Source organism: Delphinapterus leucas, chromosome 4 (assembly GCF_059928025.1).
Source record: "Delphinapterus leucas isolate spDelLeu-1000000601 "Yukka" chromosome 4, BTC_Dleu_Yukka2, whole genome shotgun sequence".
Classification (NCBI taxonomy): Eukaryota; Metazoa; Chordata; class Mammalia; order Artiodactyla; family Monodontidae; genus Delphinapterus; species Delphinapterus leucas.
In genome coordinates this window covers 97,664,259-97,676,655 of record NC_143132.1, presented here as the reverse complement: position 1 = coordinate 97,676,655, position 12,397 = coordinate 97,664,259, and positions in this window count along the sequence as shown.

Genomic DNA, 12,397 nt, shown 5'->3' with positions numbered 1-12,397 from the left:
AAAGAACAGTATTGTTTGGTGCTTTGTGTCCACCTAGAGGGGTGGGATAGGGAGGGTGGGAGGGAGATGCAAGAGGGAGGAGGTATGGGGATATATGTATATGTCTAGCTGATTCACTTTGTTATACAGCAGAAACGAACATACCATTGTAAAGCAATTATACTCCAATAAAGATGTTTAAAAAAAATAAAAAGAATATGCATATAATATTAACAGTAAATTTTTGGTGATGGGATTTTAAATTTCCTTACTTTCCTTTAAATCTCCTTCCTTAATTTCCTGTTAATATTAACAGTAAATTTTTTGGTGATGGGGTTTTAAATTTCCTTACTTTAAATTTTTGTTTTCCTTATTACCCTTGATAAATATGAATTATAAGAAATTATAATAAATTTATGAGAAAATTATAAATAACTTAAAAAGAGTATGTACCTGTCAAAGGAATCATGCTTGTAAACAAAAAAATTAGAAAGCAGGAAAGGCTGATTCCAGTATATTTCTAATTAATTACCCGACTGTATTACACTGTTCCCAAGAATTGAGACTTCCAGAAGCCTCTTTGCCAATAAAACCGTTTTAATGGAGAAACGTATAATGACCAAGAACATTTAACTGAGAAAGAATGTAGAAACCTCATCAATGTGTAAAGGCTTAAAAAATAATTGAATCCACAATTGCTTCTTATCCTGAAAATGAAATCAGATGGGAATTCTATAGAGGTAATAAATGAGAGTGGATTATTGTGTGTGAAACTATGTTTTAAAATATTTGTAATACAAAATGTTTATAATAGAAACTATTTCATGAACCAACAGAAAATCATGCAAACAAAGACAACTTCAGCTTGTCGGGGGGAACTGGCTGAAGTCTTCACAGCACCGTCTCTATGGTATAAAAGTGGGTAGTCTGGGAGGTTGGGCTGGTGGTGAGGAAAGAACAGGGAGTCAGAGTGGCTTTCAATTCACCTCATTGGATTGTGTGACCTCTTTGGACCTTGAGTTTCTAATCTGAAAATTGCAGAAAATAATAATAAATAACTATTAAAATTGTTAAATAAAAAGCATATTTAAGTCTCCTAGGGAAATGCTTGCCAAAAAGCAGTGATTCAATGAATATTAGCTCTGTACTTGAATTTGGAGTCTCGCTTGGTGATTCAAATTTAATTATTGAAAAGGCTAATGGCTTCAAAAGTAGCCATTTTAGAGAGTGAATTCACAGCGGGGAGGAAAATCTCAAGCAGTTATTCTTTCACAGAGCTCCAAGAACAGGTCTTGGGCTAATTTATTCAATTTAGAACCAAATGGCCATGGAACAGTGAGTTTTCAAATTTCTATCATTTGTTTGGGTTCAAATTTGACTTTGATAAGTTCACAAGTGTAGAGATTCTTTCAGCTAGAGAACAAGTTGAGTTTTTATCCTAGAAACTTCATATCCAGTAGGTTGACTTGATTGGCAGCCAATCTAAGGGAGAGATCAGAAGCAGAATAACAAGTTGGTGGCAATTAAAGATTAAACTACTGAATAAGGAAATTAGGTTGGAATTTCATCATCATGATATTTATTTGACTTCCATAATCTTTATGTTGAGAAAAAAAAGTCATGGCTCACTTCTCAAAAGAATAATTTTTGTAGGGAAAAGGAAATACTAAAACAGCTTTATGAAATTACATCCTCTGAAGTGTTGTATAAGACAGTACTCTCTCTGACATGTAATTTGCCTTTAAACAATTCAGAAGAGTCTGAATGGTGATTGTTACTTGAGTCTTTATCTAAAACGTTCAGTGATAGGGCAGCATATGGACTTGGCGATGTCTCTGGTGGAACATCTATTCAACTAAGACGCAGAGGTGAGGGCTTTTTCTGGGGTCACAATGATCTGAAGGTTAAATTCAGCTTGTAAAAGCAGAGTCTTATTGGCTTTCTATCTTACTTCGATTCCATTTTGTTTTAAGATCATTGCAGCCTAGATTTCTTTTACCTGTTTTCAAGTCACAATAATTCCAAAGTAATCATTTCACCAGTCACAACAAGAAATGTTCTCTAAGGCTTTTGTGCTACTCTATAAAACAAAGCAATTCTATGATCATAAAAAGCTTTAAACATCTGAATTTGGTTTGGGAAAAGAGCACTGTGTAGTAATATCTTTTCAGACTTAGAAAGCACATAGAAATGGATAGTATTCAACATATGGAGTTGTTCATTTTGCAGAACACTTACTATCAGATGTTCTTAAATAAGGATGAAGAACACATGCTTAATTAGCTCAATTGTCTGTGGATAACCATGGTGATGCTCAACTTTTCTTTCAGTTTCAAGTTTATGATGCCTTGGAAATTCTCTCTGAAATTTGCCATGGCATATAATGTTTGCACATTGTGCTTTAATAAAATTATCAACCATATTAAAATCCTGCTGTAGTCCATCAAAATATTTCTACTCAGCAATAATATTATCACATAAAACTACAGCCATACCTTAAACTTACAATTTTATGGGCTATATTTTGAAGACATAATATTCTACAGATTTTATTCAATTGTGAACATGTTTTCCTGTTACCTTTTATTTAAAAAAAATCACAACCTTTTGCCTTTAATATTAGACCTAATAATATTAATATCTCTTTTTGTCATCGTCATTGAATGGCTGTTTTAGGTGTCATGAAGTCAAATGCTTATGATATCAACAGTAGGAAGAAGAGATAATTGTGGGGAACTGGCATTGTTGCAGTGCAGCAACAGGGATCTAATGTGTGCATATGTATTAGTTTCCTATTGCTGCTGTAACAAATTGCTACAAACTTGGTGACTTAAAAGAATGCAAATTTATTATAGTTCTAGAGATGAGAAGTCTGAAATGGGTCTCACTGGGCTAAAATCAAGGTGTCGGCAGGGGTATGTTCCTTCTGGAGCCTCTAGGGGAGAGTCTTTTTTCTGGCCTTTTCCATCTTATGGAGGCTGCCTGCATTACTTGGCTCCTGGCCACCTTCCATCCTCAAAGTCAGCAACGGCCAATCAAGCCTTTCTCACCCTGCACCACTCTGACACTTTCTCACCCTGACCCACTCGGATTCTTTTGCTTCCTTTTTCCACATTTAAAGGACGCTTATGATTATGTTGGGTACACCTGGATAATCCAAGAGAATCTATTTTCACATCAGTTTATTAGCAACCTTAATTCCATCTGGAACCTTCATTCCCGCTTTCCATATAATATAATATATTCACAGGTACTGGGGATTAGGGCATGGATATTTGTGGGGTGGCAGTTATTCTGCCCAGCGTGGAATATATTTCCATTTTTAAAAGCAGCTGTGAAGTCATGTTTCAGGTGAAATATCTGGATATTTAAGTGTTTAAAACTAATTGTAATTTTTTTTAACTCTATAAGATACATAGCATCTTAGTAGGTCCATTTTGGCCTCCAGGCTGTCTATTTACAACCACTTGTCTATTGCATGTCTGACTCTATGTAAAGCATCATGCCTTTTTTACTCATGTTTCTTCAATCTAGTTGAGGAAGTAGACATTTACGAATGTCTGTAAAGTAACACGTGAACAACGCAGTATAAGGAACACTATGTAGGGAGGTGCTTAGGGGATGATCAGTATAGGGTAAAGCAAGATATTCTTGAAAAAATTCAGGATCTGGATGGACAAAAGGAAATTTGAAAGATGTTATGATTAGGTAGGATTAGGCTATGAGCAGCAGCGTTAGGAAAGAACAGGGTGTGTATTGATTGACACACCTAGAAGCTGGTCTTGCTGGAGTAGGAGGGACCAGATCAGGATAGATGAAATGATGCAGTGACCCAGTTAATACACAGCTTCAAGGCTTTCTTTAGAGTTTGACTTTATTTTGACATGCATTAAATTGTTCTTTTAGGTTCTTGGGCCAAAGAAACAGGTAGATATAATACTGGCTAAGAAAGTTATTTTGAGAGTTATCATAACAGAAATGAAAGCATGAAGACCAAAAAGGTGACTATTTGAGTTATCCAGGTATGCAAAAGTGAGAAATCTATACTAGGGTGCTCGATGTGGATTGAAAAAAATCTGAAAGTCATTGCAAAGAAAGGATCAGTGGGGCTAGTGAATGACTGGCTGTGAAGAGCTAATGAGATGAAGGTAACAATAAGATTTCAAGCCTGGGTACCAGGAGGACAGTGGAATCATGGAATCATAGAATCATGGGCTGAGGTATATTGATTTGGGTAATTAAAATCATTGGATTGGATGGCTTTTTTTTTTTTTTTTTCCCTAAGGGAGAAGAGCATGGGACCAAGGACCAGGCTTTAAGACATGGCTATATTAGAGTAGTGGGGAAAAGGTGAGGGAGTAGAAGGAGGGAAAGCAGAACCATCATAACACAGTGCCTGGACACCCCAAGGAGGGGGTAATTTTAGGATAAGGAAAAAAAGAAGAATTCCATGATAATATACAGGGTTTTTTTTTTTGCAGTATGAGAATTGTTTGATTGATATAGAAGTTCAGAGAGCAAGATAAAGAAAACTTGTTCAAAAGAGTTTGCAATGGAATTTGAGGCAGAAATGGAATGCTCGTTAAGGGTGAGAAGATGAATTCCTAGGTTTGTTCGTTCGTCTTGAAGTGGTTACAGGATAGAAAAAGGCCAAGGAAGAGCAGGGAACAATGTTCCTGAAGAGGGAGATGTAGTAGACGCCTTTGAAGTGTCTGCCAGATGACAGCTTCTTCCATGGGATATGCTCATCCTGCCTTTAGGGTGAGTCCAGGAAATCCCTTTCTATTTTGTGACCTCACCCTATTGGCTACAGTATATTTTCAGAGAGAGGGACTGGGCACCTGACTCAACCTAGGCCAATCAGGATCTCTTTTTCTAGAAATTTCTCAACGAGCCTGAGAAATGTGTCATTTATTTCTGTGGGTGACAGGAAATGCAGACATGTAAACTCAGGTTCTGAATGTGCTATTTAACTATGTCCATGTACATCACAACAGTGAGAATCAGTCAAGAGATGGGAGGGAGAGGAAGCAGGAGAGGCAGAAAGTGGCGGGGTGAGGGGGCGGGCAGAGAGTCAGGGGCAGAAAGGTGCGAGCACTAGGTTCCTGCTGGCTTTCTTTTCTCCTCTTTGAACATCTTATGAAGTTTTCCCTCTTCCCCTGGATTTCTGTGATTAATCCATTATTTTTCTAGGTTGAAGGGATTCTGATACTTTCAACCAAAAGAGCCATGAATAAGATACCAGGAAAGGTGAAATCTAGAACACTGGCTGTCATTTTGAGAACAGTTCTTCCTCAGGTAATAGGGAAGTGGAGGTAATTGTACCAATAGGTAATTGGAACAGTGAATGATCTGAGGAACCAGAAAACCGCAAGAGGTACTTTGGAAGCTCACATTCTTCACCCTACAATTAGTTCAAGCCTCACTTTAGAAATACTTCTGAGAAGCCTTCCTTAAACCACTATTCTCAGTAAGGTGCCCCTTCCATGTATTCTCCCCCACAAGAGTGTGCCCATCACAGAATTTGTTATACTGTATTTAAGTTGTGGGTGCACTTGTCTGTAACAGCCTCTAAACTTTAATCTCCCTGGAGTCAGGGACCATGTACTTTTGTTGAAAGAATATTTCATATCATCCCAGTAGAGACCAATACTTTTCCATTTTGCACTATTGAAACAGCTCTTCCCTGAAATGTTTAGAATAGAAATTTAGAGTTGATCCATACATCATCATGAGAACATGCCCAAAGGTGGTAAATATGTTAATTTGTTGTTACAATTATGAAGCATTATATTTAAAATAATTTACTTAGAGATTTGCTTTGGAAAGTTGTTGATTGCTTTTGAAAGTAATTAATAGTAATAAAGAAATCTCAAGGTGTTATTACATGATGATTTTTAGGAGTCTAGATCTTCTAAATACAAATACGGAGGGAAAGGAAAAAGACAGAAAGTTCCTGATGATTTGTGATTTGTTTTAGCAGAAAATTTGTTAAGAAATGTGCAGTTAGGGGGAGTGTGATTACAAAATCAAGGAAGGAAATACAGCTAGCTCATAAAATGATTTGGCCATTTGAATAGTCTATATTAGTAATATCTAGCTCTTGCAAGCTTTGGATCAAGAACCCCTTCCTTCTGAGCCAGGTCTTCAAGTCCATTGCTCATCCCTCGAATGATCTCAAAGTAAAGAAATTGGCATGTAGCTCTTCTTCACAGTAAGGCCAGAGACCTTTGATAGTAAGAAGAAAGTATAACAGTGGTATGACTATGGACATAGTTTGGGTCTAGCATAGATTATCTTGGACTTTTAAGCTGTGAAAGAGATGGTAAGCTTAACCTTTATTTCCAAGGCTTGATTACTGTAGACTCATGCCATAGGTCTTAGGCAAATTTACCATCCCCTTAGAACTAATTTTAGCAGAGTTGACTCATGTGTTTGAAATCAGTTTTGAAAATGCAGAGTCCTTGGTTCTAAAAATAAGAACACATTTCTTCATTCGTCCCCACACCCTACTTTACCCTGAACTGGAAAGCAGCCGATTTATAAGGCAGAGACCTTCCTAGTCTCTCCCGCATGTCAGGGTTGGCAGGTATCAGATTGTCAGTCCTCCTGGGTCTTCCTGCACACAATCGAGCCATCTGAATCAATTTCTTTCCCTCATTGAAACCCATTCCATTGTCTTCTGAACATACTGATCTTCAGTCATGCACGGACTCATCATACCCTTCATGGTGTTTCTGCCTGCAGGCCTCTCCTCATTATTTCTATATTGGTCACTCTGTCCTTACAGCTGATGCCAATCACGCTTCTTACAAGTGTATTTCAAAGGCATTGAGCCTCTGGTGTTTCACTCACGGGAAAAGGACACTGAATCTCCCTCCTTTGTACCTGTAGTATAGATTCACTTAGCCGATTTCATTTGAGTACTCATCAAAAATTGTAAGAACTTTTGTAAAAGTACACGTGCTTTCAACCCCTCCCCACGTTCCCTTTTCACCCCATACGCAAGTGGAAAGAGAAGGGTTTCACGTAAGGAGCACAGAGAACAATTGTACCACATGAAAAAGAAAGGATCAATACTAATCATGACCTGCAGTCATACTACCTTTGGCTATGATCATCTCAGATCTCTTATCTGAGAGGGGCCCAGCTGGCTGCATCTTTTAAATAGAGGGCCCTGTGGAAGAGCCCAGAGGTGGTCAGAAGCACTTCTGGTGATCCTGTTTGTGACAGTGTATCCTGGCAACTCTGCAACTCTGCCTTTCTCAAGAAGATTATTCATGCTTGCTGGATTTCTAGTTGAAAATTTCATAGGATTTTTATTGGTCTCTCGTGGTCAGTGTGTATTGATTCTATCTTGCCTATTGGATAGGGTGTACTGATCCTACATTACCTTTAAATATTTTGGTCCAATCAGATTCAGTAAAAATAATAACAACAGCAATAATAGTTGTCGTCTTCATCTCATTAAATTCTCAATAATGTAAATTACCTTTATCTGTAGTCACATATACTACAGGTGAGGAAGCTGTGAATTAGAAACATGAGCATCATATTTCATCAATTTTAATATATACATTGTCTTAGTCCATTCAGGTCACTATAACAAAATACCACAGACCAGATGGTTTGTAAGCAACAGAGATTTATTTCTCACAATTCTAGAGGCTGGACGTTCAAGGTCAGGGTCCAGCATGGTCAGGTTGTGGTGAAAGCCCTCTTCCCCCTTGCTGACTGCCGACTTCTCGCTGTGTCCTCACATGTTGGAAGGGGCTATGGGGATCCATCAGGCCCCTTTTATATGGGCACTAATCCCATTTATGAGGGCAGAGCCTCCCAAAGGCCCCACCTCCTAATATCATCACTGTGGGCATTAGGTTTTCAAGTATAACTTTTGATGGGGACACAAACATTCAGACCATAGCATACATTTTTCACATCTCTCAAATTGGACTGTCTTACTATTAGTGTATTTTATGAAGATAAGTGCATTTCTGTTTTTTTTTCTGAGTGGCACATAAACTACCTGTGTATCTTACATTCACTGGTGGTTTCAATTTCATGAAATATGGCACCTTGTCCAAAACCATCCAGTTAATATGTGGTAGAGCAGACTGGAAACCCCATGCTATGTTCTCAAACATAATACTTCCAAGAAAGGAAGGCTGGGAATGAGGGGGAGGCAGAAGTAGATCAGAAGTAGTATGTTCTTCATGAAATTGTGACATTCTTCCCACTGCAAGAGTTGGCATCGATAAAGGATTTGTGAAGACTTTTATTATTCTGGCCCCAGTTTTTAGGGAAAGCAATTAGACAGGTTAAAGGAAGCTATCTTAGTGGCGCTTGATGGAGAAGATAACCTTGGAAACTCCTTGCAGTTTTCTGAATTCCGATTCTGATATGTGCTATGAGGATTAAGGAGAAGACCTTTGAGTCCTTTTGTTTTTTGCATCTTATATTCTCTGAATTTTTCCATCCTCTCTTCTGCAGTCCTGAGCAGTCCTTGAATATACAGGTTATCCTGCCAGGATTCATAACCCAATTAATCAAAGACAAGGGCAACCATCTCTTTGCTTAGGGACTGATAGTTTCCTGTTACACATTAGGAAATGTGTCTCAGAAGGCATTTATCTTTCTTTACTTGCTGTTCACATTGAAGAGTGAGAGAGTGAGAAGAGCAATAAATGGTCTCTCCTCCTCTAAGTGTTTCAGCATTCTTTGTATGGCTTCTCATGTTCTGCTTCCTGTTTTAATAGCACTTCAGAATGTCTGCCAGTCTGTTTTAGAGACAGCTTATTGGCTGTGATACTGAGAAACATGCAACTTATGTTTCTTAACTTTTTTTCCTACCGTATTTTCCTTTCCAAATTAATACCACAAATGGCAACCATTTTAAAAGTGGGAACTTGTCAAGAGAATTGGGAAAAAAATCATCCAATCCCAGACGTCTGTGATATGATGTTGATGAAATATTTTGGTACGCTGAAACCTTAATTTAACACTGGCCTGGTAAGTGAAACTGTCTTGTAATGAGTATCCTCAAGTCACAAAATGTCTTGAAACATTTCCAAAGATAATCAGAGTTCTATAATAGAAAATTTTATCTTTTGCAATGTCATGTGAAGACTTTCAAATATTTAACACCGTCTCTCATCAAAGATCAACCTCACTTTAGTTGTCATACCAAATTTCTTATTGATCTTTGATAATGGTAAATGCCTATCTTGGGAATCTTTATGTAACCAGGTCACTTGTCACAAGATGGATATTCTTAAAACCAGAAATTAGATGCCAAATTCCAATAGTCTAATAACAGCTTTTTAAATCACAAGATTCTTTTTTTATGACTTGTGAGTTATTTTAGACCTTTTAAAACCATTGCCCCAGCCTTTTCACTTATTCTTAGGCTGGGGATTATTTCTTTTTATCCAGCCTGCAAAAAGTTAAAGGTCAAATTTCCACCTGAAAATAGTTGGGGAGTTTCCAAACAGAAGTTGTTTCTCAATTTCTCTTCCTCCCGCCTGCCTTTTACTTTCTCATCCCTTGTCTGCCATCCAATTAGTGCACGTCAGTTCTGTTTTGTCACCTCTGTTGAGAAATGTGACTGAGTGATTAGTCCAATTTTATGCTATTAGCTAACACATCACACATATGTAATTGAAACAAAATGCTACAGATAGGCTTGCTTGGGTCTGTGCTTCAGTAATTTCTCACAAAGAGGTGATGTAAGCACCCCTTCTTCAGAAACAAAGATAACTAGGACCAGCTACATAATCTGTGGAGCTAAGTGCCAAAAAAAAGCACATGGCTTCACCCGGAGGTGAGGAGGTCAGTCTCCTTTTCCCACAGTCAAGTGGACAGGTGACTTCCGAAGAACTGCATCCTCTAGCACTAGATGCCTGGACTGGCAGTGGACAAGAGGTGGACCGGGGGTGGGAAAGAGGCTCCTGCCAGGTGGGCTGCTGAGTAGGTCATGGAGCTGGCAGCCTACCTGAGGGCTGGGGTCCCCCTGACCTGCCTCCCTGCAGCCACGCTCAGGCTCCCTACCAGGGGCCAACCCAGTTCCCCCACCCCAGACAGAGAGCAACAGCTGTCCACAGTGGGGCAGGGGCTGGTCTGGGAGAAGCAGCGTGAGAACACTTCCAGGGGATGTAGGACACTGTGTGAATTAAAGTTCCAAACTTGTGGTACCTGCTCCGTTGGTCCATTGAACTTCACTTACAAAGCACAGACTCAAAGGTAGAGTGATTAAGTAATTTCAAGATGGTGACGCAGAGCATTAAAGCCATTTGCAAAACTACTGGATGCATACCCTTGAAACCTTCCCTGAAAGATAACCGCTTCTTCTGCTGTGATCTACTTACTTCAATTACTGTGTTTTTTCTGCTTAACGTTACAAATATTTATTCACAAGCATTTCTCCCCAGATCATCCACTGATGAGCAGTCTGGTAGAAGAAGTGGTATCATTATTGGAGTTCTTACTATTATATTTATAGCTGCAGTATTGCACATAATAGCTTCATTAATTGGACAAGCAAAACAAACAGATACAAAGACTCAAGGAATGCTACTTAAACCCTATCTTCTAGATTATTTAATTCAGGAATGGGGTACTTATGTATACAGTTTCCTAATATCTGCTTGAGTATTACATCACTTTGCAGGTTTGAAGTCCCAGAGAGAATATAAGGCGGTTGCCTATTTTCCTCTGAGGGTTGCACCATGCTGTTAGTCAGGGGCTTTCAACCCTGGCTGCAGACTCCAGTCACCTGGAAATCATTTTATAAACGCTGACCACTTGGGCCCTTCACCCTAAGATTGTTATTTAATTGACTGGGAGGTGAGAGCTGTTCATTATAGCTTTTCAAAAGCTCCTAGAGTGAAAGGAGAGTGTGGAGAGGGGTAATGCTGGGTGTGGCCTGGGGCTATCAACCAGAGCCTCTACACAAGCCCCTCAATAGGGCTTGGGCTTCTCAGAGCCTGGCATCTGGGTTCCAAGTGGGAATCTTCCCTGAGCAGATGTTAGGAGGCCCAGGTAGAAGCTTCAAGGTTTTCTCTGACCTAGTGTCAGAAATCCCAAAGCATCACTTCTGTCACATTCTCCTTGTTAAGCAAGTCACTAAGGCCAACCCAGAGAGAAGAGGAGAGAAATTAGACTCCGCCTCTTGTTGGTGGAGTGTCAGGACCACATTTGAGGAGAGCACACGGGATGCAAATTATCATTGCAGTTATCTTTGGGCATATGATCTGCTGCAGAGGTCATGGACGCTTTAAAGTTATTTTAGGTAGGACTGAAATAGTAACAAAATCAAGGAGATAGCCCAATGTGTGCTTTGTTCTCCATTTCTTTTTCAATTCACAAGCTAGGCCTTTATCAGCCAGTGATTCCTGACTTTGTAGAAATTCTATTCATTTGTTAGAATGTTTGTGATGGTAAAAGTACATTGTCGAATTTTAAAAAATGAAAAAAATGATATTAAATGGCAAAATCCCTTTATACTACTACATTTTTTTTCCCAGCCCTACTTCAAAAAAGGCAGTGGATAAAATCTAGTATTTGGACAACCAATCTAAATCTCTAATTTTATATCATTATATTCAAAACTCCAGAACACTGAAAAGCCAAAATTTTATCAAATCTTACCTTGGCACTACCTCTTGGTACCTACCACTTTGATTAAGAGGTTCATTAATCCTTTGTCCAATTTTTTTCTTTTTTTTGCGGTACGTGGGCCTCTCACTGTTGTGGCCTCTCCCATTGTGGAGCACAGGCTCCGGACGCGCAGGCTCAGCGGCCATGGCTCACGGGCCCAGCCACTCCGCGGCATGTGGGATCTTCCCGGACCGGGGCACAAACCCGTGTCCCCTGCATCGGCAGGCGGACTCTCAGCCACTGCGCCACCAGGGAAGCCCATGTCCAATTTGATTCATCCCAGCCACCAGGCTTATACGGTAACAGCTGTTCACCCATACCTGCCTTTGCTCCAGGTCTTCCCTGGGCATGGTAATATTCTGAAACTTCACAGAGGACGACATTAAGTTCAGTTTGCAGAAACACAATGGTATTGTTTTGATGTTATGAATGTTCAACCAAAGTTAGAAAACAGTAACATAAAGTTTCCTCATTTGGCATATTTATAATATCTGTTGAGCAACCTAAACCCATTTAGGCAACCTAAACTGAGTGTACAGTACACACAATGTAGAGCTATTTTATGTGGCTCTAAGGAGCATTCATCTCTGCAGAGACCACGCTCAGCAGCACGAAAAGCAGGCTACAGAAACATCTGTGCGTTTGTTTTTATCCTGGGTACATTTATGCCTGTGTCATATTTTCTTTCCAAGGACGATGAACTATAATTAGTAGCAGGATCCTTGGATACATCCCTAGGCCAGTCTTAAAGTACAAATTGGTA